At 31.6% G+C, this 25,016-nt stretch overlaps 1 protein-coding gene and 1 long non-coding RNA gene across 3 annotated transcripts in view; both read right to left on the reverse strand.

Annotated features, from left to right (window-relative positions):
- LOC126741145 (recQ-mediated genome instability protein 1-like) overlaps window positions 1-25,016 on the reverse strand; it is a 57,603-nt gene that overhangs the window by 16,391 nt on the left and 16,196 nt on the right. The window lies entirely within an intron of this gene.
- On the reverse strand, window positions 20,606-22,599 carry LOC126741157 (uncharacterized). The gene is made up of 4 exons (XR_007662126.1): window positions 22,443-22,599; window positions 22,136-22,297; window positions 21,940-22,077; window positions 20,606-21,783 (listed from the first exon to the last, which is right to left on the reverse strand). It is a non-coding gene; the product is annotated as an uncharacterized LOC126741157 (long non-coding RNA).

A 25,016-nucleotide genomic window follows, 5' to 3' on the forward strand; every position in this document is an offset into this window, starting at 1 on the left:
TACCCCTTAGAACCTAGTTGCAACGCAATTACAGTTCTAGATAATTTAGCAATTTTTATAAGTCATCATGGACTACCTCATCAGATTACCTGTGATAATGGCACAGAATTTAAAACTTCCCTATTAATTGATTTTTGTAAACTTCACAAAATAAAAATTCATTTCACTACTACTGGAAATTCAAATAGCAATAGTCCTATTGAAAGAGTCCATTCAACCTTAATTGATCACATTAGAGTTTTAAAACTTAAATTCCCAAATGCGACAATGAAACAACTAATGATTTACGCGATTACAGGTTACAACCTCTCTGTACATAGTGTTACTAAACAAAAACCCTTTGATGTCTTAAATGGACGTCCAAACGCTTTAGACCCTTTTGACCTTACAGATGAGATCATATTAAATAAATATGTTAATGATCGTAAAGACCGATTGAAAATTATCTATGACGAAATCTATAATCAATCTCTTAATACTAAATTACGTTTAAATGAAAAACAGAATAAAAATAGAGAAGCCCCTATAGATATTCCATCAGGATCAAAAATCTATGTAACAGATAAATCCGCTTCGAGAACTAAAGATAAAGCGCGTAAGAAAATAGAATACGTTCAAGAAGATATCGGTAATAAAATCATTACTAAAAACAAGAAAGTTGTACATAAATCTATGATACAAAAACCTAAAAAACACTTTCTTTTCCCTAGAAATAATGAACCTCCTGACACTTCAGAAGAGCTTCGCAGTTCTCCTACAAGTATTATCGACAACAGTGATAGCGACTAATCCTATCATAACCCCAATCAAATCCCCTTTATTTCCATTTCACTTAGGAAATGCGAGAATTATTGAAAGTAAACATACTTTCCTCCATTATGTAGAAATTAAACCATTAGTTATAGAGCTTACTAAACTAGAAGATAATTTTAGAATTTTAATTGCTGCTTGTAATGAAACAAATATTATTAACGCTTTGCTTTTACATCATATTAACACATTAGATATGCTTAAACATGCTAGCTACTTTATTAATGAAATTAAAACTAAACTTAATAACATTAAACCACATAGCCGTGAAAAACGAGGCTTAGTAAATATATTAGGTAAAACGTCAAAATGGCTTTTTGGTACATTAGACTCCGATGATGGAGAAAGATATGACAAAGCAATTGAAGAATTACGCTATAGTCAAAATACATATAAAAAAGAAATAAATATGCAAATGTCATTAACAAAGGATTTAATTAACAGTTACAATAACACCATACATACTTTAAGTAAAAACCAGAACTCTTTAAAAAATCATGTTGACCTTTTCAAAAAGCAAATAAATAAAACAATTAATGATCTTTCTATATATTTAAAACTTCAAAATACTATAAGTCAATTAATTATAAATTGTCAAAGTTTTATTACTTTCCTAGACAATTTAGAGGATGCGATAATGTTTGCTAAACTCAATACCTTACATAGTACCGTAGTTTCAGCTATCCAATTAGAACAAATAATTTTGAATCTAACTACCCTTTATGGTGAGGAAAGACTAATATCATTTAGCGACTTAAATTATTATTATCAATTAACAGGACTTCAAGTAAGTTTTTCAAATGATAAAATAATTTTTGCTATTCATTTTCCTATATTTATAAAAGAAACTTTCGAACTTTTCCACCTGTTTGCTATTCCAACAAACCAAACCATTATAATTCCCAAACTTCCTTACCTTATAATTGGCACTGATCTACACCAATATCAAGAAGAGGCCTGCCCATTGATTGAAGACCTATACGTCTGTCAAAATGCCCTAGGACCCCAAGTGGATGACTGTACTACGTCCCTCATAAGAAAAGCAGAAAATCTAAACTGCAAGCTGCTTAAAGTTAACGTCACTACCCCTATTATCCATCCCATAAATCAGCAATATGTTCTAGCTATTCCTGCTAGCACCAAAATAAAAGCACAACAAACGTGCCAAAACAAGCAAATATTCTTTATTGATACACCTAGTTTAATAGAAATACCATATAAATGCGGTATAAGCTTACTAGGATCACAATTCTGGAATCAAGAGGATATCCTGAGATCCAACCCTTTTCATCTACCGGATGTAACATTTAATGACTTGGAAATGCAGCTGCCAGAAGAAACAATCCAACTAGATTCAATCGACTTCAACCACATCAGATCGTTAGCAGAACGCTCCAATATCTTGAAACCCCTTCCAGAGGAAGAAGAAAGAATTCACCCTGCAGCCTGGAGCTTTAGTATAACTCTTGGAACCATACTAGCCATATGCTGTATAGTCTTCGCTATCTACACACTTATCCAAAAGAAAAGGTCTACCGAAGAGGAACTAGAACTTCAAGACAAAGAAGAAGCTGAAGAAAAAGATGCTACCCCTGGTACCTCGAAAAACAACACACCATCCCTGTTGTTTTCGACTTAGGCGGGAGGAGTTATGTACACAATTATGCCACCCTATATATAATATTTGCTTATGTATATGCTTACTCAGTTATATTGTATTTCATGCTTTATTTGCATTATTTAGTCTATATAATCACTTGTAATATTAAGTTAAGGTAATCTTCGTTCTTGCTTAGAGTACACTGTATCGCGGCTTGTCAAAATAAAAGTTTTTTAAAACGTTATTAACGTGACAGAAAACATAACTAATTGGTTTACATTATTTTTTAAGTTTTTTTTATGTTTAGTTTTTATCTTAAGAATAACAAAAAAGAAATAAACGTATAATAAATAGGAAATATTTTGTAAAAGTATTTTTTAGGACACCACTGTATTTTTTTTAAATTAAATGACTTACATCGAAATTTTCTGGTCTTTGAATAACTGGCGTACTTATCTCATTTAAAAAAAATTAAAAAAAAACATTGGCTCGTTTTTTTTTTTTCTCCAAAACGGTTCATTTTATCGATAATAAACAAGAGTACCTTTTTTTAGCCTAGGGTTCAAGGTATCCAAATTAATTTTTTTAGACTTTAACATACAGGGTGTTAAACATATACGCATTAAAGTGTACAACCTAGTCCGCCCCTGGTAAAGTAAACAAGGTATTGTATTTTAAGGATGTCATTTTAAGAGGTCCCCAATTGTGTTCATCACCTACAATTTTTATTAAATTCTACCGGGTAGTTTAAAAGTAATTTATGAAAAACCAATTTCCAGCAGCATCCTTTAGGAGGCTGTATCTTCGTAAAGAAGGCCTGTAGGAATTTTTTTTATAGGAACGTTCGGTATTAGTTTTCGATGTTCTACCTGGATCCGAGAGATTTCCCACATGATCCGGGACACCCTGTATATTAGATACGTCAAAAACCAAACGTGTTTTTTCGCTTATTTAAGATCATATTGGAGTCTCTTTGAGCGAAATGGACGAATTCTTTCAATTTGAAAATGCTAATCAAACCAAACTCGTCCGCCTTTACAGAACGAACTTGATTGCAAGAAAAATTTGTCGCCAAAGATTTTATTCCTTCAAAGCAGTCTTACGCTAGGGAAAACACTAAAGTTTGTGAATTTGAGATGCTCTATGCAGACAGAACCTTCATACACAGCTTTGAATGTCGCTAAAAGAACTTGGATTAGAGAGGAAGTTAAAAATTATTACAGTAAGCTAAACCAAGTGTATAAGTATTTTTTGTATCTTTTTCTTCTTCGTATGTTTTCTGAAAAAATAGGAAAGGGTTGGATAATATTACATAGTATATTTGATTAAATCACCTAAAATAAATGTTTGGTTTTTATTATTTAAATTTTTTTTTGTCTCTATAGTCTAAGATTCATTTTTCATTATTAAAATAAATGGGCTTGATATTTAAAATATCTGGACTAGAAATAAGCAATAAAATGGTTTAGTTTTCCTAGGTACAGAACTTATTATAATTTACGTTTTGTTTAATACATCAGATGCAGTGTGACGAGCATATTACGTTCTTTGTTAATTCTACAGGGTGGCCAAATAAGAATGCGAGGTACTGTATCTGGGAAACTATTCATCGTAGAAGCTTGCGATAAAAAATTTATTACTAAAATGGCCAAGAGAATGATCTGGAAAATATTTTCAAGTTTCTAAAATGGCCGCTAGGAGGCGCAACTGCAATCTTGAATCTAGAAAACTGATGTTTCTGTAAATTTTGCTGAATTAACCTAACAAAAAAATAGCTGATTATTAAAGTAGAGACTAATCCGAACCTTTTTTATTTGAATAGTTTTGCTGTATCTCTAAAAATAAAGTGGTGGGGGGTGTTCAAAAGTTGGCTTAAAACACACCCTGTATACTAAAAACGCCTTAGCCGATTTTATCAAACTTGGGCTAGTTGAAAAGATCTATTATTAAGCTACGAATATTATTATATTTCATGTTTTTTTAGTTTTACATCTCGCCGCTAGAGGGCTTTTTTCGGCTTTCTGACACAAATGACTAATTTTCTCAAAAAACTTAAATGCAATGGTATAAATTTTTTTATACAAAAAAATAGCTTAATGACGCCTAAATATGCTTGCGAAAACCGCATCTTAATATATTCATCCTAACCTAAAATTTAGGCCAAAGAAAATTTTATATGGAAATCCCTTAATATTTATAAAAACTACAAAATAATTTATTTCGAATTTCTTTTATAATGTAAGTTGTGGCCCTATAAAGGACCGATTTTAAAAAGAAAGGGTTTTAATGCCCCCGTAAATGCTCGAAATTCTCCATCACGCTCTATGCATTGCTGAAGCCTCTCATGGGTAGATAGAACTGCAGCTTCAATTTCGGCTCTCGGTATGGTATGTATTGCAGTACGAATGCGGTTTTTCATATCTTCTCTAGTCGTAGGCTGAGTCTGAAATACAATGTCCTTTAACCGCCCCCATAAATAGAAATCAAGACAGGTTAAGTCTGGGGATCGCGGAGGCCATGGAAACAGGCTTCCTCTTCCAATCCACCGCTGTTGAAAAATGTTATTAATATGCTCTCGCACATTCCTAGCAAAAGGTGCTGGACAACCATCCAACTGCAAAAACAAATTTTGCCGGAATTCCAGTGGCACATCTTCCAGCAACAACGGTAATTGATTTGCCAAAAAGTCGAAAAAAGCATTGCCATTTAGAGATTGCTCAAAAAAATATGGTCCAATAATGTTGCCTCCAAGTATACCACACCATTTAAACTCCAGCGCCCTTGGTGCTGAACTTCAAGGTGCAACCAGTGCGGATTTTCTGCAGACGAATAATGCATGTTATGCAGGTTGACTCTACCGTCACTATTAAATGTGGCTTCATCGGTCCAAAGAATTTTAAATAAAAAATCTCTGTCCTCGCGTATCATGCCTAATATCCAATGGCAATAGTCCAACCTACGGTCAAAGTCTGCTTCTTCCAATGCCTGATGTAAATTAACATGATATGGGTGCATTCTATAAATATATTAAAAAAAAAGCTGAACTTAAATAAATCCATATATGGCGATGGCTATTAGAATTTACCTATTGTCCTTCAAAATATTTGAATCGTTGTTCTTGATATGCCTAATTCAAGGGATAATGCTCTTGTGCTAACATGAGGATTTCCTTCAATATATCCCAGTACGCTGTTAATATTGTCCACATTTCTTCTAATTCTTGGCCATTGAAACCTAGGCCGAAAACTACCATTGGCTCGTAAGTTCGCCACTAATCGGGGAAAAAATCTAATATCGCAAGGACTTCGATTTGGATATCGAGCAGCATAAACTCTTTTTGCTACTGTAGCATTTTGAAGACATTCAAAATAAACCGCAAGCATATCAACAGGCTTCATCGTTCGTAAAACGCATTTTGCAAAAACAAAAAATGCTCAAGTAACGTAAAACTTTTGACAACTTACTATTGACAATTTGAGGAATGTTTATAATTTGAGTAGACATTTGTTTTGTTGCATTCCATGGCCTGCTTTCTAATAATTATTTTTTTCGTATTATATCCATAGTGAATATATAACATAAAATAGGTCTGATTTTTGATATAAGCATTATTAATACTTACCTTTTAGTGATATTAGGTAATATTTTCAAAAATGGTAAATTTTGTTTTTAAAAGTAGTGAATTTTAAAAAATTCCAAAATAATTAATATAAAAAAATTAAAATTTAAGGGTATAAAATATTCTTTGGCCTATATTTTAGGTTAGGAACAAGATATCGAGTTGCGGTTTCGCAAGATTATTTAGACATCATTTAGTTATTTTTCTATGAAAAAAAAATCATATCAACGAATTTAAGTTTTTTGAGAAAATTAGTCATTTGTGTCAGAAAGCCGAAAAAAGCCCTCTAGCGGCGAGATTTAAAACTAAAAAACATGAAATATAATAATATTCGTAGCTTAATAATAGCTCTTTTCAACTAGCCCAAGTTTGATAAAATCGGCTAAGCCGTTTTTAGTATACAGTGTGTGTTTTAAGCCAACCCCCACCACTTTATTTTTAGAGATACAGCAAAACTATTCAAATAAAAAAGGTTCGGATTAGTCTCTACTTTAATAATCAGCTATTTTTTTGTTAGGTTAATTCGGCAAAATTTACAGAAACATCAGTTTTCTAGATTCAAGATTGCAGTTGCGCCCCCTAGCGGACATTTTAGAAACTTGAAAATATTTTCCAGGTCATTCTCTTGGCCATTTTAGTAATAAATTTTTTTTATCGCAAGCTTCTACGATGAATAGTTTCCCAGATACAGTACCTCGCATTCTTATTTGGCCACCCTGTACATATTTTATTCATTGTGATATAGAATTAGTTTTTACTTATAATGTTAATTATTATTATTTATATAGTGAGGACGCGCAAAATGGAACAAATTCATTTAAAATTCAAGGGTGTGTTCGAAAAAAAAAAAACGCTCGGACCCGTCGATTTTTTTGATGATGAATTCATACAGGGTGAACCACAACATAAGCAAAGACCATAAATTTTAATTTTTTAAATGGAAACACCTATTTTTTATTTAATTTTTGAATTTTGCATAGAATTTTAAGTATATTTTGTATACCATGTCTTATATACTAACATTATTAATAAATTTGCACCTGTTTAGGTCATTTGAGTATATTGAAATATGTTCTTTCATAGTTTTTTAACAGGTATATTTGATTGTTGACACCTTGTCACCATTTAGTTTCATGGAAACAGTATGTATTACTTTACGTAAATGTCAGTAAGTGTCAAAGTTTAAAAGTATGGCGCGTTTAACTGTAAAACAAAGAATTGAAATTTTGATGATGGTAGGATATGGCGACAAGACTCCAACACAGGCCGAAGTTTGCGATCTGTTTAACAATAGGTACCCGGAGAGGCATAGTCGAAATTATACCCATTTGTAATGACGTAATTTTTGTTTATCTTTGTTTAGCATATTCCAAACAGCGGCGACAACAAACTTTTGAAAAAAATTGGTGTCTGATGATTATTCATCTTTTATATACTAGGTTATGTGAAATATCCGTCACTGTCAATCAAAAATATTGGTTTGTCAACTTGTTCTTGAAAGTTATTTCGAAAAGTGTTAGACAATGCCTAAAAAAAGATATAATAGGTATAATGAACAATGGCAGCTGATGATTTTAAATATATTGGCTTTTTTTTAACTGGAAAAGGAACAAGTCCGATACGGAATTGCACTTCAAATTGAGAATGTGATACAGCGAACCGCAGATGCAACAAAATTGAGCACAACAACGATCGCAAATATAAAGTAGAATGGGATAAAATCAGATCAGGATTACGCAGCCCGTATATCTTCCAAGCAAAAGACAGCAAAAACCAAAATTACAACATATTTGAAACATAGAATTCGGGACACAATTTATTCTATGTACGCCAGAAAAGAATATGTAATATTGGCAACAATAAGAGAAAAGTTCCGGGAAGAAATTGAATATTTTGAGTTTTCCATTGACTCCTTAAGAAGATGGATCAATAGTATAGGCTTCAAGTGGAAAAAATCAAATAACAGAAAATATTTGATGGACTTGCCAAATATTGTTCATAAAAGAATCAATTTTTTAAGGGAGTATATCAAAAATAGAAATGTAGGTCCGGAAGGTTTTACTCCAGTTTTCATTGACGAGACGTGGATTTTTAGCAAGGGATCATTTCGTAGTAGCTGGCAAGATGACACCAAGCACAGGGATTCAAGGAAAAACAGTGAAGGTAAAAATTATCTGGTTATCTTTTTAGATTTTTTTGAATAAAAACTATTGCCCTTGTAAGGGCCCTCTAACTTCATAATTTCATCTGTTTCATAGTTTCATATAATTTCTCTCTAAGACAATATGAGGGAATTTAACTCCATACACTACTCGTATGTGCATGGAACATTACTTATTAATTATATTAAATTTATGTTCTGGAATAATGATTTCTAAAACAAGAGAATTGAATTATCTTTTATTTTTAAGGTCATCGTTATATCGTGGTCCACGCCGGAACCAAAGATGGCTTTATCAAGGGTGCAAATTTAATATTCAAGAGTGGATTAAAGACGGGAGATTATCATGACAATATGAACAGGAAAAACTTCGAAAACTGGTTCCAAATCTTCCCCCAAAGTCATTTATAATCATGGACAATGCAAGTTACCATTCTGGTTTATTAGAAGAAATCCCGAGAAAATCTTGGACAAAGCAGAGACTGACCGAATGGTTGAAGAAAAAGAATATTGGCTTTCCAGAAAAAGCCATGAAAGATAAAATATGGAGTATTGCACGCAGAAACTGCCCTAGTGAAAAAAAGTACTTCCTTGATGAATATGTTAAACCTTTAGGACACAAAATTCTGTGATTTCAGTTCTGACTTTGACAATATTGACGAGATTGATTAAGCTTTTTTTGTTCTAGCAAATTTTATTTTATGATCGTCGTTTAAGTATTCAATCATATCGTTGCAATTTCATTAACTTGGTAATGCAATATGGTGGGTTTTTTTTTGAGTTTGTATGTTTTATTTTTTGGAATGGTATTTTCATTTTAATGTGTTAATATATTCCTTCAAGCAGCATTTTTTTCATGAACAAGTAAATTAAATTGTCAGTATTTAAATTTTTCCCAGTGAGTTAAAATAATTTTATACCATTATTGACAATTTGTGTAAGCTCGGTTTTGTTACGTCTACTGCTCGTGCCGAATCCTACTTTTCAAATATGTTGTAGATTTGGTTTTTGCGGTCTTTTGCTTCGAAAATATATGACCAGCGTAATCCTGATCTGATTTTATCCCATTCTTCTTTATATTTGCGATCGTTGTTGTGCTTAATTTTGTTGCATCTGCGGCTCGCTCTATCACATTCTCAATTTGAAGTGCAATTCCGTTTCGGCCTTGTTGTTTATGTCCCATTATTTATGATTAATTATAATAATATTTGTTAATTGTTAAGTTTGTTAATAATACAATAAATACTACAAGATTTTTTAAAATTATTTGGGAATTAAAGTATATACACGAATATAAAAATATAATAATATGCTGCTAAAATAAATCATTTGTTAATTTCTGAACGTATAAAAATACATAGCAGAGTATTAATTTCTGAAGGCGATGGTAAAGTTGCTAACCTAATATTGATTGGCAAAAATATCTACGCCATACGTTTTTTCTCACCTGGATGACGTAACTACAAATGGGTATAATTTCGACTTTATTACACGTTCGGTAGTAAGCAAAATTGAAAAAAAGTTTAGAGATTTTTGTCATGTTAGAGACAAATATGACCTGGACCGTCCCCCGCTCCCAGAAAATAGACAATTAGATATTTTGCTCGATTTAAAAGAGAATCCACATAAATCAACTCGACGAGTTGCTGCAGATCCGTCGGTTAGTAAATCATGTGTTTTAAAATATTTGCATAGGAATAAATGGCATCCATATAAAATTCATTTAATTCAGGAGCTTATTGAAAGTGATCATATGTTTTTTTTTTGTAAAAAGTATGTTGTTTTGGTTAGGCTATTTTACTTCCAGTGTTATCATATAGCTGGTTGGGTTGGGTTATTATTAGCCTTCCGCCATTCACTTTTAAAAGCTTTTAAACATCTTTTAATTTCTATTTATGATTTATCGTGCAATAATGTTTACTTTAGGCTTTTACGTCTGACGATGCTTAACTCTTTAAGCGAAACATGTAACTTTTTTGATTGTTAAATTTATTACTGTTACTAATAGTATATGACTTTTGAGACCGATACTTAGTGTTTTTTTGCCTATTTAAACTATTATCAAAATCATAGGTTAATATACAAGTTTTCGGAAATAAAAGACGTTTTTCTTATTTCATTTTTAGTTACACTCTCTAGCGGTGAAATACGAAACTTAAAAATAAAAATAATTTCCAGACATTTCTTATGGCCACTTTTATAATAATAAAAAGTCCATTATTGCCACATGTACAGGTTCTGAGATACAGCCGGTTACCTCACTTATTTGAGTACCCTGTATAAGACCTACAAGAGGTATAATATTGAAATTATAATATACTATTAATAATTAATAAGTATATTATAATTTAATATTAATTTCCACCATTCAATTCGCCGTAATAAAGATGGCTCGAATAAATTTATCTCTAAAACCACCAGAATGGATATTCAACATTCTAACATTGACTTCTTTGGTTCTATACATATTGTTGTGTATCCGAATTTCCGAATTTTATTAAGGGAAATAAGTAAATAATCTTTGGGTACAACATTGAAGTGGACTGTATTTAATTCAGGAGAAGTCGGTTCATATTTATTCTGAATGATTAGTAGGGGAGAAGGGGGCACGTTTGAACATGAGGCACATTTGAACTTCAAATTTTCCTGCCTCTGGCGCAATAATCATTTAAAAACGGCACGTGGTTGAAGTAACTAGTGCAAGAAGGCAACTGTATTCAGCGGCTTCCACGACTTGTTGTATCGCAAATACGAATAAACCTTGTTTTTCAACTTTTTTCTTGTAATATTTCCTACTTAAACAAATTAGGCTCAACACTAAACTATAAAGAGGACATTTAATCTGCAGTAGGTCGTCAACTAGACTAGGTATGTAGATCGTTTTGTGAAAATATGTGACTTTTAAGGTTAGGATAGTTTTAGCAAACGTGGTTGAATTCGAGTGTAAGCACAAGGGGTGTCTTTGAACTTTAAAATGGGGCACTGTTGAATTTAAAAGTACCCTATTAGTAGTAAAAACTGTTTCTAAGTAGCATTGTTTTTCCAGATTTGCAAATCACGATGGTAAGACAATATAAGAGGAAGAAGGAAACTGGGTTTATTGAGGAAGACATGGAGAAGGCGATAGCGGCTATAAAAGAAAAAGAAATGTCTTTAAGAAAAACTGCAGAAGTTTACGGCGTAAAACATATTGCTTTGTTTTACCGCTTGAAAAAACAACCCAGGGAGCAGGTGTTTTCCTCTAAGCATACATTCAGACAAGTGTTTAATAATGATTAAGAACTTGTTGGTAAAATATATTTTAACATGTTCTAAACTACAATATGGCTTATCGTATAAAAATCAGAGGGTATTGGCATTTGATTATGCAAAAGCTATGTCTATAAAATATCCACCAAGTTGGGATACTAACAAAATGGCAGGGTTAGATTGGGTTCAAGGGTTTATGAAACGCCATCAAAATCTTAGTCTCCGAAGGCCTGAAAACATGAGTATGTCACGTGTTACGGCATTTAACCAAACTGCATTAACAAAGTTTTAAGATAATCTTGTGCGCTGTTACGAAAAATACAATTTTCCTGCACATAAAATTTTTAACTTGGATGAAACGGGTATAACGACTGTTATAGATTAACGCCAAACATTATTGCTGAAAAGGGAACTAAGCAAGTGGGCCAAGTTACTTCCGCGGAAAGGGGCACTCTTGTAACTATGTGTGCCATCGTGAGTGCAGATGGAAATAATTTACCAGCAGTTTTTATATTCCCACGAGCTAGATCTCACGACAGTTTACTCACAGGTGCTCCAGCTGAAAGCATAGGACTAATAAACAATCCTCCTAGCGGTTGGATGACAAAAACGTTATTTATAAAAGTTCTAGAACATATAAAATCTTTTACAAAATGTACCCAAAATAAAATTTTTTTAATAGTTATGGACAACCACGAATCCCACTGCTCGCTAAATGCCATTAAATTTGCAAAAGAAAATGGCGTGGAGGTGGTCACTTTACCGCCTCATTGTAGTCATCGCCTTCAGTCACTGGACCTTTCAATAATGGCTCCTTTTAAGGCTAAATTAAAAATAGCGCAACATGATTATTTAATTTCGAATCCCGGAAAAGCCATAACATTTCATGACCTGGCTGGGCTGGCAAATATAGCTATTCAAGCATCATTCACTCCAAAAAATATAATATCTGGTTTTCAAAAAACAGGGATCTGGCCGTTAAATAGAAATATTTTTTCAGATAGTGACTTTGTTGCAGCAGGAAAAGCATCTACTAATGATGTTGCTGAAATACCAAAGGAACAAAATGACTCTCTACCGTCTACTTCATCTGCAGCTCCGATCACTTCTGTAGCATCAGCTTCCACGACCTTATTAATTGAACCTGAAGTAATATGTCCTGAGGTGGTTAGACCATTTCCCGATATTTGTTCGACTTCCAAAAAGCGTCGCCAAAGTCGCAAAACAAAAAAGTCTCTGTTTCTTACAGATACACCGATTAAAGATGCCATTGAAGCCGAAGCAGTTGCTCGGGAAGCTAAGAAAAGAGTACAAACGGTAGCCAAGAAGCTAATAGTGAAGAGAGCAATATTGGCAGATAGTGACTCATCATGTGATGATGCCATATCCCTACAAGATGATTCTGAAAATGAGTTCGAGCTGTCAAGGTCATCTGATGAAAATGAAGATTCGCCAAATTTGTCGTCGGATGTAGAAATTGACGATTATGTTGTAGTCCGATTTTGCACTAAGAAAACATTGGTTCAATTCGTAGGAAAAATTATCGGGCAAAAAGAATAAAATTGTTTGTCCTCTATGCTCAGGCTCACACGAATTTAAGATTTGCAATGTCTCAGAAGATTAGTAGTAAGTGTAGCTTTGTAAAAGATAGATTTAAGTTAGACATAGACACCAAACACGCTTCTTGGAATTACAAAAATTGTTATTCATATAAGCAAATTAATGCAAAGTATAAATCTGAAATATTTGGGTCCACTCTGTAGCAATCATCAGGTTCACACCGCTCTTCCTTCTCGCTTTACGACAATCTCTCGCTTCAACTTAACTCTTATGGCTGCAGTGGCTCTCAGTCGATCGAGACCCGGCAGCAGCAGCGTACTGACGACCTTTGCATCTATTATCAGAATACCAATGGCCTTCGCTCGAAAACAAAATCTTTTTTCAATTCTGTACTAACGTGTACATATGATATTATCGCTATTACAGAGTCTGGGCTGAATGATAGTTTTTTTGATTGAGAACTTTTTCCGAACGAATACACAGTATATCGCTGTGACAGAAACTACGCCGAGATGAGTGAGGATAAGGGGGGTGGTGTTATATTGGCGGTTAGACAAACTTTTTCTGTCGTAAACCTAAAATTGGTTCTTCCTAACGATTTGCGTAGCATCATAGAAATCATTGGCCTAAAAATAATTATTAATCACACCAATCTTTTTATTATTTTAACTTACATCCCACCCGGACGTTTTTCAGAGGTTTTTGAAAATGTTTTTGATTACATTTCAACCCTAACGTACCTTTACAATTCAAAAATTATGTTTCTAGGATACTTTAATATTCCGGAGTACATTTTGTATTCGAAAGGAGCTAATCCGTCATTTGGAGTTAACCAACTTAATAATTTGTTAGAATTTTTTGATTGGAAACAAATAAATTTTATTGAAAATATCCAGGGACGGCTTCTGGATCTTGTTATTACATCTCGATCAGATCTTTGTGAAGTACAGAGATGCCATGATTTCTTAGTTAAAGAAGAAGATATTCATCCAGCCTTGTTAATTAAGTTTAGATATAACCTTGACAAAAAAATAAATAGCGGAAAAGTTGAAAATATTTTTTATAATTTTAAAAAAGCTGACCTAAGAATTTTATATCAGAGCTTTCTTAACATTAACTGGAATATATTGGAATCTGTGGATAATATCAATTCTGCCGTTGAACTTTTCTATAATAAAATTTATAATTGTCTTGATAGCTGTGTCCCTAAAACTGCCAGGCGCAAACGATCTTATCCACCCTGGTTTACCTCTGAAATTATTGAATCAATTAGAAATAAACATAGCTCGTGGAGGAAATATATAGCATTTTCATCAACAATATGATTTAACTAAATTTAGAGAGCTGCGATCAAAAATCAAAAAAGATATTGAACTGTCACACAGACAATACTATGTTAATCTTGAAAATAATTTATTTTCCCAACCAAACAATTTTTGGAAGCTAATTCAAAGCTCACAAAATAACAATTTGTTACCTCAAAATATGACTGACCAACAGGGAATGATTATTCGCAGATTTCTTTAAAAGTGCATATATTTCTTCCACTGCTACACAACCATTGTTGCCAGGTTGTGTGCTCAAAACATATTTGCAGATACCATCATTATATCTTAGAACATTGAAAGGCTAGAAGTAGCATGCCGTGGAACTATGGACAGGTTTGTTTGCTTGCAACATCTCTGATGCAATGATGCCAAATGCTTATAGATTCAAATTCAAATTCAAATTCAAATTCAAATATATTACTTAAAATTGTACAGTATTGTTACAAAGTTAGTGTTTGTGCCCTAAGTCACAAGTGACTTGTCGGGACACAGTATTTCAGAATACAATAATAATTTAATAATAAATTTGAGAGCTTGTTATAAAAACCAAATTAAATTAACTTAGATTAAATTTGTAAAAGTAATATTTAAATTAATTCATTCTTTTATTCTATCATTAAATAATATTTGCAAATATACCTGTAATTATAACATTTTTTTACATTAGAAAAGGTAGCTTTAATAAAATATTTTCATAGTTACACCTGATCCATTCGGTTATGCGTATATTAAATAGTTTTTTTCTTATAGCCTTAAAAGCGTGTGGTATGAAATTAAAGATTCTTGGCCCCACATAAGATATATGACGTTGACAAATTGTAAAATCTACTTTAGTCAAATAAACATGTTCTCTCGTGACAGATCTAGTAATATTAAGGCGTTGGGGTAGAATCTTATAAATGTTTTTATTCTTCATAAAGTTAAGGGTGCTCTTCAGGTAAAGTTCTCTTACAGTAAGAGCACCACTTTCCAAAAACAAATTAACTGTTGGGTATCTTTTTGGTTTTTTATTTATTATTTTTAGTATATATTTTTGAGTGATAACCAGGTTTGTTAACATTGTGCTACACGCACTACCCCAAATTCTTATACCATAATTTAGAATGGATTCAACCAGAGCCTGATAGACCATCTCCAATAACTCACGAGGCATAAATTCGCGTAGTTGATATAACTTATAAATTGTTTTCCTTATCTTTTTAGTTATGTAATCAATGTGCATATTGTATCTTAAATTTCTATCAATATAGACGCCGAGGTATTTTGTGTACGAAACTGAAGAAATCCTAGAGTCGCAAGTACAATTTTCCATCTGATTTGCAAAACAAGGATAAGTATGTATAGTTAGTTCCACAGGTTCTTCTTGTTGATTAGTGTTATAAATCGAGAAATTTATAAAGTGGGTTTTATTACTATTTAGAGTTAGAAGATGCTGATCCGTCCAAAGTTTAATTAATGTGATATATTTTTCAGCTAGCTTTTGCACTTCTGACCATGATTTTGCTTTTACTAGAATTACTGTATCATCAGCGTAACAAATAATAGAACAATTTATTTCAGGTAAAATTCTTGTAAGGTTGTTTATATAGATCAAAAATAAGAGTGGCCCCAGGACTGTACCCTGTGGCACACCACATTTAACTGTACCCATCTCTCCAACAAGATTATTAATTTTTACTTGTTGTGTTCGATCACTAAGATATGATTCAAAGAGTGCTAACTCAGTACCTCTTAAACCTACGTCACCCAGTATTTGCAAGAGAATGTGATGTGCCACAGTGTCAAAGGCTCTTGCGAGATCAATAAAAATGCCTAAGGTCTTATAACCCTCATTAAAACCATTCAATATTCGCTCTGTTAATTGTTGAATTGCATCTTCAGTACTCATTTTACTTCGAAAGCCAAATTGAGAATCTGATAATAATTTATTATTTTCTAAATGTTTTTCCAATTTAATTTTAATGCACTTTTCAAGTAATTTATTCAGGGTACTCGTTATTGCAATAGGCCGATAGTTTTCAATGCACTGGCTGTCACCAGACTTAAATATGGGAGTTATTATGGAGTTTTTCAGAATATTTGGGTAAATGCCTGTTTTTAGTACTAGATTTATCATGTGTAGTAAGGGCTTCATTAACGCTATATGATTGTCTTTAATTATCAATGCAGAAATACCATCGTTTGTACATGAAACCTTGCTTTTAAGAGAATTTATTTCCATTATCAATTCATTTACCGTGATTTCCGAGAAACTCGCTGGATTACAAGGAGTAGGCTTACTAAACACATATTTATTTTTAGGTATTTTTTCACTAAGGTTTTTCCCGATATTACAGTAATAGTTCAGAAATTTTCGAGATATTTTGTCCTTTTCAGTTACTTCATTACCATTTTCAATTATAGAGTTTATAATTACATTTTTATTTACGGTTTCGTTGGTTACTTCCCTGATGGTTTCCCATATTCTTTTTGTATCGTTTATGTTTGTATTTAATTTGTTTTTAAAAAATAAATACTTAGCTCTTTTAATTAATTTAGTGAGGACATTTCTGTAGAGTCTGTAAGTTTTTTGTGTTTGAAAATTTAAAGGATGTTTCAGGGTCAGCCTCCTTAGTTTATCGCGATTTTTAATGGAATTAATGATCCCAGAGGTAATCCATCCTTTTTTTTTACGAGTGTATTTTATAGTTTTAAAGGTGGTACAATTTTCAATTATAGTTCTCATGGTTTTAGCAAAATTATTCATGCAAATATTTGGGTCATTATATTGCAATATATCGCCCCAATCAAAATTTATCAGACTGTCTGCTATTTTTTGAAAGTTAACAATTTTTTTAGTATTAATTTGTACCTTTTCCGGGTTATTACTTTTGTTTAAAAACTGCATGCTCAATAGTGTTGGGAAATGGTCCGTCAAACCACTCATTATAATATAAGAACTGACAATTATATCGTTGATGGTAGTTTTTAGAAAGATGTGGTCTATGCAGGTTTTTGCATTTCCTGCTACCCGAGTAAAACCATTTATTTGACTAATGTATCCCATGTGATTTAGATAGTTGAGATATTCTGTAGAGCATTGAGTGACTTTATTCTCTATAATATCAATATTTATATCTCCACAAAAAACCTCGACTGGACATCTCCGAAAGTTTATTTCGAATAAAAGCCTTACATTATTGATAAATTCTGTTTTGTTTAAACTAGGAGAGTTATATAATGCGATTAGCCCTATTTTTACATTATTTTTAATCAAAGTTACTCTTAAAAATTTAGAGAAATTTACAGTTATAATTTCGGATTTAGGTAATAGCGAGGTTCTAACATATACTATGGTGCCATCATTTTTGTTTATTTGACTTTCATTATAAAAAACTTCAAACTGATCCAATCGAAAATCATTTAAATTATTTATCTTATGTGTCTCTGAGAGCACTATAATATCAAATTTTTTATCAGTTGACTCAAGGTATGCCACCAGATCATCATAATGAGCATTAATGCTTGAGATGTTAAAATGTATTAAATTAAGGCAGTTAGAATTAGTTGGGGTATTTATATCCCCAATATGATTGCAGGTCTTAGTTTCAATAACTTGATAGTCATCAAGAAGATCATTATGATCCAGGTTATTTAGAGAATTATTCATATAAATCTCATTCATTTTTAAATTCATATAAAACAACCAATTAAATCACTTATAATTATTATCGAACAAATATCTAAACTTACATGGTATTTACAATATTTTGAATTTGATCCACAGCTTGAATTTTTATTATATTAGAGGTTTCGGACTTTCGCGCAAACACTTTTCCACTCTTACACCACACAAAACTAAAACCTTTATTTTTCAGTTTTTTTGCTTCCAGAAAGAGATTTCGAACATCCTTTGAAAGGTCTTCGTTAATGAAAATGATATGGGGTTCCCCGGCAATTTTACAATCCGTAGTTTTTAAAGAGCGTATTGTTTTTCTTTTTTCTATTATCTCATTCCTTTGGTGTACATTCTGTAGCACAACTTTAATAATACTGTGTGGCCCTTTATGTGGCAAGGTCTCAGTTCTATATTCATCCGGTTTCAGAGGTACGTTCAATTTCTCAAAAACTTTCATGAGATTATCCTTTGCCTCTCCATCATTGGGAAGTCCCATAACTATAACATTTTTGCTTCGTTCGTGCACCTCTTCTTTCTTAAGATGATCCTGTAGATGATCCAGATTCTTTTCTATTTTTTCCACTTTATATTTTAGAGTTTTATTTTCCTCTTTTAGTGCCTTATTTTCCGTTGTAATTTGCTCAACTTTCTTGTTTAAATCTTCTAGATATTTCCATTTATAATTAAGGGACTCTTCAAGTTCTTCGAATTTTCTGGCAAAAAAACTCAAAACATCCTTTATAGAGGGATTTGCTAATGTCATTATTTGCTTAATATTAGCTGCTGTATTATGCTCTGGTTCATCGTTCTCGGAGCTTTTATCGGATGGATCTTCGTTGCACTTGTTACAAATCCATTTTTCATCTGTTGCTTTAGTTTCATAGGCACCGAACTCCTCAGTACTCAATCCACTGCAGCTTTTATGATAATATTTCCTACATTCTCCATTACAACGGATGCTGTAATGCGTTTTTGCTATGCTTTTAGCGCAATGAGGACAAATAATTGTTTTCCCGGTCTTATTTTTGGGTCCCATAACGTTATGTTATACGAAAACACCTTACCGGCAGACGGAATGCTAGGTCTCTCTAAGCATAAGGAAGTGCAATTTATTGGTATGTAAACTGATAACTTTTTTTTTTCACAACACTCATATACGATTAAATCTTAATTAATCCCTTAACTGGGTTTATATCATAGACACAATCTTCTCGATCATGTAATTCTATGTAAAGGTCTCGCTACCTGCTATTGGCAAAATATCGCCGAAAATGGACTTAATTTACTCGCGATATTTAAGTTTAATGCCGGAGCAAAAATTTTACGTGCGCTCTCGTTGATGAAAGATGAAATACTGTAATACCAGATAAATGGCAAAAATCACTTTATAACATCATAAAAATTTTCAGTTGTTTCCGAAGGCTCAAAACAATACTACTGCTCCCCTTTAATAAAATATCAAGCATTTTTTTAAAATAAATTTGATAAAATACTCTATATCGAAGTCAATATTAACTTTAAATAAATGAAAATAAAGTATGAAGAAACGAGAAAATGGTAATGGCATCGCAACGCCGCTCGATCCCATTGTTTATGCCACCCATACAAGCACTCTCTACCAGTGACGTCGTCAACAAATATTTACCTGATAAATTTTTATTAATTATTATAGAGTTTGAGTATAAGTAATATTACCATTTATGAGCTATTTATGTGTTTTTTTTAACGGACTTCGTTAGAGGAAGATACTAATAAAAGGCACCATTTTTGTCAAAGCATTTTTATGGAAATTAAATATTTTATTAATATAATATTATAGATTTCTTAATAAATCATGTTTGAAGACACAAATTATTAATATTTTGCAAAATTTTATTGTTATTATTATATTGGACAAAACTCAGGTTTACATCACTTACTTTATATCACATAATATATACTTCTATGGTGCTGACTTTTTCAAAGGGACAGTATTGATTCAGCGGAAAGAGTTAAAACTACAAGGAGGTTTAAATTGTGAAGGAGTTGCAGGTTTTTTATAGGTTATAAGATTTTTATTATGAGTATTTAGCCTGTACAATGGTTTTGAGACATTTACCAGTGACCTATATAATACCTAATACCAAATATTATATCATATTAATTTATACTAAAAAACAAAGCTTACCTAAGAATAAAGACTGTGTACAATAGATTAGATTAAATATTTTATTAGTAAAAATATACAAACAAGTACTTTTACAAGTCAAATAAAATATGTAGTATGTTGGGCTTTTTCGAAGAATCATGTTATTATTTCTTAAGTATTTTAATAGTGACTTGAGACATCTAATTCAATTTCTTTGGGGCAAATTTGTTTATTGCAATCTTCGAATTTTAATTTTTTGCTCTTTATTTTTTATCCATAATTTGGTAACAAGTGATTTTTTTTTTTTTTTTTTATAATAAATTTGTGTTTATTTTTTGTAACAATTAAAGATAACTTCTAACAATTAAAATATGTTGGCCTATTCGAATATTTCACTTCTTGGTTTTTTCAGCCCATTCAGTCCAACCACCAATATAGTTTTTTACACTGAAACAAATTGTGAAAATTAATCATCTTAAAAAAGAAAATATATTTCTGTAAATCCTTTATTCAGAAATCAAAACAATTAACAAGTTATAATAGGTAACAATATACAGTAAACTATAATATAAAATCCGAATTAAGGTAATCTCCTAAGCAATACTTATAGTATTGGTACCGGAGATGACGCCCATAATTTCAATCAAAAATAAAAATAACAAAACATATACTCTCTTAAGCTTAAAAAAAAAAACAAAAAAAAACCCTATCCAACACAATTTAAATGTTTAAAAATAGTTATACATAGTCCCAATTAACACGGAATAATTTTAATCTTTTTACAAACAAATTGTACGATTTTAAATTCTTTAGTTCTGATGGTAATCTGTTATAAACCTGTGTAGCTGCAGCCAGTGGGCTTTTCAGTGCCTTATCTGTTCTAGCATTGTCCAAACGTATATTTGAACAATTCCTCAAATTATGGTTATGAATTTCATTAACATACTTTATTTCTGTATTAGATTTATATTTAAGATTTATTATCTTATATATTAATTTACATTGTTCCAAATTTAATAAATATACTATTGGTTGAACAGATAAGGATTGATAAAGAATCTTTGTTGGAGTCAAATAATCAATATTAAATAAAATTTTTAAGGTTTTTCTTTGCAGAGTTTCTATTTTAATCAAATTTGTGTTATAACATGTTCCCCATACTGGTATTTGATATCTGACCACTGAAAGAAAGAACGCATAATAAATTTTATACCTAGCATTGTCAGTTAAGAAATATTTACATTTATTAAGTGCTCCGATCAATGATATTATTTTGCTATTAATGTGTTTAATATGTTCATTCCAACTTAGTTGCTCATCCAAAAAGAGTCCTAAATATTTTATGCTATCAACTTTTTCTAAACTTTCATTATTAATTTTTATATCTATATCTGTTATTACTTTATTTTTTTGTTTAAACAATATATATTTTGTTTTGTTTGTATTAATTTTTAGGTTATTTTGTAGCAACCACTCATGATAAATTTTTAAATCATTATTGGCCAAATTTGCGGTTTCTTCTGATGTTTTTCCAGTATAAAGAAGCACTGTGTCATCTGCGAAAGTATAATACTGTCCATTTAAACCCACTAGGCGCAAGCTTAGATTTAGCTTTTGAAACGGTGGAATCATCAGTGCTTAGGTCCTCAGGATATCATTTTGATTTTACCCTAGAATAATATACATAAAAATATAGTATTACCAATTAATTGCATTTAATTAAACAAATATAACACAATAAAATACTATAACACTTTTAAATAAGATATATAGAATAGGATGATACATGGCATAAAACTAGTAGTCTATTTTGAGTGTATTTTTACCTTTTCCTTGGCAGAGTCAGGGAATATGTAGCAGTTAAACAAAAACGGCTTGGATGAGAAATAGTAATTGTTGACCTACACCCCACGGTTACTGTAGAACTATTAATCTCAGTTATTGTTGATGATGAATGATCAGATCTATAATTATACAAAATTTGGTGTATCTAGAATATTAATCTATTTTAATTATTCATACTCGTCTATATCAGCTTCACTGTTTGTACTATATACCATTTTGGAAGCTAAAGAAGTTTTTGCACTCTTCAGGAAAGCTACCCCTGCAGCTTTGAAGGGTAAATCACTTGGTAAATTAACTGAATTATCAGCTGCTGTGTTTTTAACCAGTGCATCAGAAATCCTAGTAAAAAAATAGTTTTACATACATACCGAAAAACAAAAACCGAATTTAATAAGTATTAGGTATAAATAAAGCTTATATGAGTAACACTAATCCTTTTTGTGAAAATTTTTTTATACTAGAAAAAAATATAAAAAAAAATTACCTTTGAGGTAGAGCTGATTTTTTTAATCTGTTTAAGTCTGGCTACTGATAATATTATCTTCCTTATATAAGAAATCACTTCTAAGGATGGGATCTGAACAAACAAATATGTTATATTTAATTGTGTTGATTTCCATTAATGAAATCCATTGTTCCCTTTGGGCATATATTAGGCAATCTATAATAAGTATTTGATATTTAATCAAAAAGCAAAAAAAATTACAGTAATGAATTAATAAGTGGTGCCAATTTCTATATATATTATTGTAAGTTGCAATATGGTAAAACAAAAAAAATATTGACCAAATTTTAGGGAAAGACAAAATTAACTTTATACATAGATATCAATATCTAAATAATTTTCAAAATTCTTTAACGGCAATAAAAAATTAGTAATTTCGTCTATCTACCTAATGTCTATATTAAAAAAACATAACTATACATAGATAGGTACATGGTTATAACGTAGCCTTCCTTCTTTCTGCCAAAACAACAACAAAAAAACTAAAATCCTGTAATAAAACCAGGGACAAAATTCTAGTTTTATATTTTTATAGCCTATTGATAGATGAATATGTTCAAAAAAATATTTAGATTTAAAAATATAAATATTTTGGTATTTTACGCACACTTTCACATTCAAGTTTTTATTAGGTTTATCTATAAGATCCCCTATTCTACGTTTATGATGATGGTTACCCCATGATGTGATGTTATGAAAGTATCGGTACTTACTTGTGAAAAGATCGGCTTGAATCACCTTTTTATCATGATGCGACACAAACGACACAAGTTTTTCCCATCCTAGCAATTTAAAAAAACACAAAAATGTGGCCTTTTTCCTTTTGAAACCGAAAATTAAAGAAAATACACGAATCCCGAAAATAAACAAAAAGCCGTTTGACAGATGACACTACGCGTATGGCTTAGACGCTTAAGCTCCGGTGTTGTCGCTTCAAATTTTTTAGAAGCAGTTTTAGGGATAACAATGTTAGTAATTTTGTTTTTTTTTTGCTTAAGGATATTATATTTATTCTTAAAATAGGTTAATTGTAGTATTTATACTTTTTATTTTAAATTTTCCTATAAAATACAACACAAATAAGTTAAATTAACGTTATAATGGTTGTGAAAATATAGCTAAAAATTTCCTCCGTTGGAAATTTGCGTCGACTTGACAACAGAGAATCGGCAAATATGTTTGTAAACAAAACACCCCTCTTGCCCCTGTGCACATGTTGGACTCAAACAAAGTTGTTGTTTACTAATTCTAGCCTTTCAATGTTCTAAGCATTATATCCAGATTGACGGAAGATGAAGTATTACGAGCTCTTAAAACGATTAAACCAAAAGCAACTGTTGGACCCGACAAAATTCCTGCTTTCCTTCTCTATGATTGTGCCATAGCTTTTGTTAAACCATTAACTTTCCTTTTTAATTTAGCGTTAAAACAAGAAAGCTTTCCTGATGTTTGGAAAATATTTAAAATTATCCCTGTACACAAAAAGATTGACAAAAATCTTATAGAAAAATATCGCCCTATAACAATAATTAATAACTTTTCTAAATGTTTTGAACGTGTTCTGCATACTGCTTTATATCCATCAATGAAACATGTGATTGACAGTAGACAACACGGTTTTATGAAGGGCAGGTCTACCACAACAAATCTAGTTTCTCTTACTGAATTTATAACTGAATCAATAATAACAACTCTCAAGTCGACGTCATATATACGGACTTTTCTAAGGCCTTTGACCGACTCGACCATGGCATTCTCGTTAACAACTTCGATCGAATTTATGGATTTTCTTCCGGCCTAACGAATCTTTTTAGATCCTACTTGAGTGACCGCCCCCAGTACGTAGAATGCTATGGTCGAAGCTCGGCAAAGATTGTTGCCGCCTCTGGAGTCCCGCAGGGCTCAATTTTGGGACCGCTTTTTTTCAACTCATTTATTAATAAAATATCTGATGAACTTTACTGTAAATAGTCTATTATACGCGGACGATAAAAAAGTTTTTCATCGAATTAACAGCATTTTGGACTGTATTTTACTTCAAAGTGACTTAAACAAACTTAATGCATGGTGTAAAAATAATAACCTGCCTCTAAATGTAATGTTGTTTCTTTCAGTTTAAAGAAAAAAATAATTATTTATGACTATACCACAGACAATGTCACAGTCCCTAGATCAACAGTTTTGAATGACTAAGGTGTAACATTTGATAGCTCTCTTTCTTTTCAGCCACATATTACAGATATTGTCAAACGTAGCTACAGAATGCTAGGTTTTGTAATACGTAACTCTCATAATTTTAATAATATCCTCAGCCTAAAAATCTTATTCTTCTCATATGTCAGATCCATACTTGAGTATGCTTCTCAAGTTTGGTCCCCTTATTACCAAAACCATATAAATGAGATTGAGGGTATACAGAGAAAATTTCTAAAATTTCTTTGCTATAAATGCGATGGAGTGTACCCAGAAATCGGTTTTCCACATGCACGGTTACTGGAAAGATTTTTCTTTCATTCTTTAAAAGATAGAAGAAAATCTGCTGATTTGCAGTTT

The sequence above is a fragment of the Anthonomus grandis genome, chromosome 10, assembly GCF_022605725.1.
Source record: "Anthonomus grandis grandis chromosome 10, icAntGran1.3, whole genome shotgun sequence".
NCBI lineage: Eukaryota > Metazoa > Arthropoda > Insecta > Coleoptera > Curculionidae > Anthonomus > Anthonomus grandis.